Here is a 6,041-nt window from a genome sequence, read left to right as displayed (position 1 = left end):
CCTGCCCCTGCTTTCTTCAGCTGCTCCCGTCCAAACTACTTGTACCTTCAGCTTAGAACCCTGACTATCCAGCTACCAGGGATGAAGCCACCTCCCAGCTTTTGTGTCTTGCAGGGAAAGGGTTTCCATCCAGCTGTCATCACTACACTCTCTCCCTTTCCCAAACCCTCTCCACCCACCGACTTGGTGTTCCATTTCTCAAATGCAGAGCCTGGTTTTGTCTCTCTAGATGGGTCCTACAGAGACCAAGGACAGCTGCTGGGTGTGTGCTGAGTATTTACATTGCCAAGTTACTAGGGCCTCAGGCAAGAGTCCTCTTTTCATAGGGCCCAGAAGAGTCGGCAAGCTGCTTCCTGAGCTTCCTCCTCCTGTGTGCAGCCGTGGCTTCTCCAGGCACCTCTCTGCCTTCCCCACCAGTGAAGCCCGCTGTCCTGCCCAAGACGGGTGGGTGGCTCCTCCAGTTGCATGGGGAGGAGGCTGTCTCACCTTCCCTGGTCAGTATCCCTAACTGCCACCCACCTGACCTCCTGCTCCCTAGGGTCTCAGTACTCACCTCCTGGAAGACCTAGCACCCCGGCTGGGATGAGGGACAAGACTCAGCAGTGCCGCTGAGGAGCCTGGCCCCTGCCGCAGCTGGCACACTGGCTGAGCATGGTTCCTCCTGCAGGGACCAAGGAGTGAGCCTTTACTTACTTCAGGGGCCGCTGTTTTCCAGGAAAGCTGGAAAGAGCCTTGGTCACCTGGAGTTTATCCAGTTCCGTATCAAAACCCTTCATTTTTCCTTGACCTGGAGTGCAGGAAAAAGGGGGTTCCATGACCACTCTTGATTTCTGAGCCTACAGAGAGAAAAATGGGCTAAATTCATAGGTTGAAAGCAAAGCTAACATTTGGTCAGAAATGCTGCTGGTGCAAATGTGTTGGTGGGGCCTGGCAGATCCCAAGGCCAAAAGTAAGACCGTCTAACAGGCTTGGACATGGCTATGTGAATAGATGTCTGGCTCGGCAGAGGGAGTGTACAGCCACGTCTGAGCGGGTGAAAATGGTCTGGGAGCAAATCCCAGAGTTCTGTCCGCAGTGTTGCTGTGCCTGTCCTGTTCATTGCCCTCCACCCACACCCTGTGGATTTTCCATTTCCAAATTGGTCCATGATACTCCCCTCCATCCCACTCATCACAGGAGAAATGTGGAGGAGGGTTTGATTTCTGTCCCCAGGATTCCTGAGACGTCCTGGTTAGGCTTCCATGGGTTCCACGACTGGCCTGACTCATCTGCAGGGACCCCGTTCCTAGAAATGGGGCCCTCCTGAGAGCTGGGCAGGCAGCTGGAGTCTGAAGCTAGCTCGATTAGCTGGGCATCTTTTATCCCTCCACTCCTTTTAGGAAGGGAAGTGGGGATAATTACAGGGAAATGTTCCCTGGCTTTAAGTGGGGCTGGTGGGTTCAGAATATATGGAGTGGGGGTGGGGCTTGGTGACAAAGAAGAGAGAAAATCCATATTCCTTTTTTCTTTTTTAAAAAAGATTTATTGTTTTGTTTCTCTCTCCCCTTCCCTGCCTCCCCCGGCCCCCCCCCCCCCCCCCCCCCCGCCATTGTCTGCTCTCTGTGTCCATTTGCTGCATGTTCTTGTGTCTGCTTGTATTCTAATCAGCGGCACTGGGAATCTGTGTCTCTTTTTGTTGTGTCATCTTGCTGTGCCAGCTCTCCGTATGTGCGGCGCCATTCCTGGGCAGGCTGCACTTTCTTTTGCGCTGGGCGGCTCTCCTTACAGGGCGCACTCCTTGCCCGTGGGGCTCCCCTATGTGGGGGACACCCCTGTGTGGCACGGCACTCCTTGCACACAGCAGCACTGTGCATGGGCCAGCTCCACACGGGTCAAGGAGGCCCGGGGTTTGAACCTTGGACATCCCATGTGGTAGATGGACGCCCCATCCATTGGGCCAAATCTGCTTCCCTCCATATTCTTTTGAGGACTTTAATGGGTCCCTGGGCTGAGGAATAATCAGCCTCAGTCCTGCTGCTAGACGTGGACTTTGGGTGGGCAGCACTTTCTGCAAGGATGACTCATGCTCAGAGGTGGAAAAGAGCTCTGAATCCCCCTTCCAAGCCACTGAATCAATTCAGGAGTGGCTGGGAGGCTACAAAGGAACAGAGCTGTACTGGGGAAATCTGAAAATATGTAAGAAGTACTATTTGATGCATAAAGATCTTAGAAGCCTGCAAAAAAATAGTGTCTAAGCTATTACTTTGCTGTGTGGTAACCTGATTTCTTTACATCTAAACATGATTTTATGTATAAAGGAACATATTAGCCCTGAGGACTTCCCAGTCCTCTTTCTTCTGTCCCTTTGGTCTTTCAGTCCTGCAATGTCAGACTGGTCTGGTCACTGGAAAAGCCAGTGGTTGACTCCACCCTGGAGCACTGAATCAGATCTGCAGCCAGCTGCCTCTCAGGCATGTGTCCCCCAGGCTCCTGGCTCCATTGCCTACCTGCCCACATGTGCCTACTGTCCTGCTGCCCACGCCACACTGCTATGACTTGGAGGCAGTCTCAGAGCCTCTGCACCTGCTGCAGAAGCAGCCTCAGTTGGGCATGACTCAGCAGCCTGTCTTGGTGGCCAAGCCAGGCTGACCCTGACTCAATGGGGTTTTGGGATGTCCTCTACCACTCTTGAAAGCCTCAGTCTCCCATCTGTGACTCGGGCCACAGCAGGCATTAATTGGGCTCAGTAAAAACACTTTGATTAAGCTTGGATGAAAGGGGCTTAGAGAGTTCAAAGCCAGGCAAGGCCTTTGGGGTGAGGAAGGGTGGCAGCTGTTTAGGTGGCTGTGGAAGGGAGACGCTGGCGTCTCAGACAAGAAGGCTGGGTGAGGAGGGCATAAGGGTTCGGGAACTGAGAGTTAAGTTTTCCCACTCTCGTCACGCCCAACTACTCTGTCTGCAAAGAGTGGGAGCCCTGGTGGGGGTTGGGTGAGTAGTCTCCTCCCCACTCTAAGGTGCTGTCCATGGGAACCTGCCTCCTCTTCTTTCCTCTCCCTGCCATACTCTGAGGGATAGCCCAGGAAACCATGCCAGGGTGACCTGGAGGATCTCATTTCAAACAACACAGATATCTTGGGCTTCAGAAAAGGCCACATTGTTTTTGGCTTGCCTGGGTTTAAGTAGCTCAGACTCTGTCCTCAGCTCCCATAGCTCATAGCCTTCCCAGATGTGATCTTTTCTTCCTGTCCCCTTGGGAGAGGGGATAGCTACACATCATGCCCTTTGTTGACTTCAAGTCTGCGACAGGGATAGGGGTGAGATTTTGGGTGATTTTTCTCTGGAGACTCCAGGAAAGGGGAGTCAGGAGGGTGTGTAGGAGCAGAAGGCAGGAAGAAACTGCCCAGAACTGATGAACTTTCCCACATGCTCCTGGGGAAACATTACCCCTGGGCTAGTGGGGTAAGCACCAAATCCTGGAATCTCAAGGCTAGAAGGGACCTCAGAGAACCTTGGGTGCTTGTATCTCCTTTACAAACTCTGGCCAAATGGTTGGACAGCCTGAGCTTGCATACTCCAAGAGACAAGGAGCTCATTACCTCTTAAGGCAATCCAAACCATCCCAGGGCAGTTTAACTTAATATTGAGCCACCATGTATCTCTTGTCCAGGCTGTTTTTTACAGGCCTTTTTATATCTTCTACCCTAGATGCTGTGCAGGTTGACTTTGTGTTTGGATATGCCTGCAGTTCTGGAAACACGGAGCTCTTCCCAGCATTGCAGGGAGAGGCTGCTGGAGGGAGGAAGCTGAGAGGAAGTGGGCAGACTTCCACTTTATCCCGTGGGGTGGGCCTCTTGCTCTCCTGCCAGTTAACACTTCCGCTGGCCTGGCCAGCCCTGGCAGAGCTGCCTTGCTTCTGAGCCCCACCCACTCCGGCGCCACCTTCCCCTCTCCTTCCCTATCCCAGTGTCCAGGCAACAGGAAACAAACATGGAGAGCAGAGTGAGGGCTGGTCAAGGCGAGCTTAATGGGGAAGACTGAACCATGACACATACCCGACTTAGCTCTGGCATCTGCCAGCTCCCATACAGCTTCCTTGGGCAACTGCCAGGAAGGAAAGGAAAGCCTGGAGTCACCATGGGACCAAGGGGACCTCAGTTCCCACTGTGGATATGTGACAGGAGAACCCAGATAGTGGAATCAAAGGTAAATTTTATTTCTACAAACTGAAAAGCCAAAGTCCCATATGGATTAATTCAACACATATTCTCTTTACACAGGAACATACAAATGGTTCAGGGTAATCAATCTTAGCTACCAAATCCATCTTGAGATCCTAGCTAGGATCCTGGTGCGGTCCTCTGCTGGTGCAGGTAGAAGGAACGTTCCCGACTTCACTCTTCTCCATCTGTCTCTGGCAGGACCCTGGTTTATTTCCCTAAAACTGGACTATTCTCCCAGCCACCTCTCTCCACCCCCAATCCTCCCCTGGCATAATCTTAGTTATCTATCAGATCTCTGTTTAAAGCATCACTTCCAGGAGGTGAGGGGCCTTGCCATGTATCTCCATAGCTTACCACGCTGTGGGTAACTGCCTGTCTTATAGAGTGTGAGATGTGTGTAATCATCTTGCGCTCTATAAGGGCCTAGAATGAGTCCTATTCATCACAGTTTCCCCAGGGCCTAGCACGAGGGCCAGCCCAAAGCAGACCCGGTTGGGTTTGTGGGGTCTGTAGCATGGATGAAGGCTGACCTGCCAGATATGGTTGATCTTGGTGAGGTGAAGATATCTTTTACCTCTAGGGTCTTCTAATTCTTCCTGAAGTTTGTCATCAAGAATTATTTATTTATTTATTTATTTATTTATTTATTTATTTATTTCTCTCCCCTCCCCCTCACCCCGCCCCGGTTGTCTGTTCTCTGTGTCTATTTGCTGTGTCTTCTTTGTCCGCTTCTGTTGTTGTCAGCGGCATGGGGATCTGTGTTTCTTTTTGTTGCGTCATCTTGTTGTGTCAGCTCTCTGTGTGTGTGGCACTATTCTTGGTCAGGCTGCACTTTCTTTCGCACTGGGCAGCTCTCCTTACGGGGCGCACTCCTTGCGTGTGGGGCTCCCCTACGCGGGGGCACCCCTGCATGGCAAGGCACTCCTTGCGTGCATCAGCACTGTGCGTAGGCCAGCTGCACACAGGTCAAGGAGGCCCGGGGTTTGAACCACAGACCTCCCATGTGGTAGACAGATGCCCTAACCACTGAGCCAAGTCTGCTTCCCATGTCATCAAGAATTTACACATTCGTTTTAAGCCAACTTCTCCTTCTTCCTCTGGTTCCCTTGATAACATATCAATTGGCAGTCATTCAAGCACCCGAGGTTCTCTGAAGCCTCATCGATCCTACTGGCCCCCCTCAGAAGGAAGGCACCCTAGGTTATGTCCCTCTCTCCCACCCAGTGTGACCTGTTGCTGACTTGGATTCATAAGAGCAAGCAGCACCAAATTAGTCCCCAGAACTACCTTACCCACCACTGTATCAGCAAAGCACATAGCAAAGGGGAGTCCAGGAAAGGGGAGTCAGGAGACTGTGTGGGAGTAGGAGGCAGGAAAGACTACCCAGGGCTCAGGAGCTTTTCCACATGCCCCTGGGGAAAGACTCTCTGTCCCTGAGCTATGGGATGAGCACCAAATCTTAGAATCTCAAGGCCAGAGGGACCTATCTACACCTAGGTCTAATCCTTCCTTGCCAGACTTCAGTGTTCTCCCGTCAGGAAGAAGCACTCCTCATATCCCCCTTCCCATCTAACCATGGCCTAACCCGACAGTCTTTCAACCCCGGACTTCCTCTGCAAGCGGGGTGGAAAGACAGCAGCTGCAGCCGCTCCTTGGCCCTTTGTGTTTGCTTCCATGGTACCTCTGTTTGCTCTCTTTCAGAATAAGTATGAAGTTGTCTGTCCCCCTGGTCATTCATGATTCCTGCTCCTAAATGCTTTCCTCAGAGGTTTCACCGTAGGGTAAATCCCTGGGCTGCTGCTCACCTTCCTCAGTGTTGGGGGGACTCTAGTCAAATGGTTG

This window comes from Dasypus novemcinctus, chromosome 13 (genome assembly GCF_030445035.2).
Source record: "Dasypus novemcinctus isolate mDasNov1 chromosome 13, mDasNov1.1.hap2, whole genome shotgun sequence".
NCBI classification, from domain to species: domain Eukaryota; kingdom Metazoa; phylum Chordata; class Mammalia; order Cingulata; family Dasypodidae; genus Dasypus; species Dasypus novemcinctus.
Note: the sequence above shows the minus strand (reverse complement) of the source record.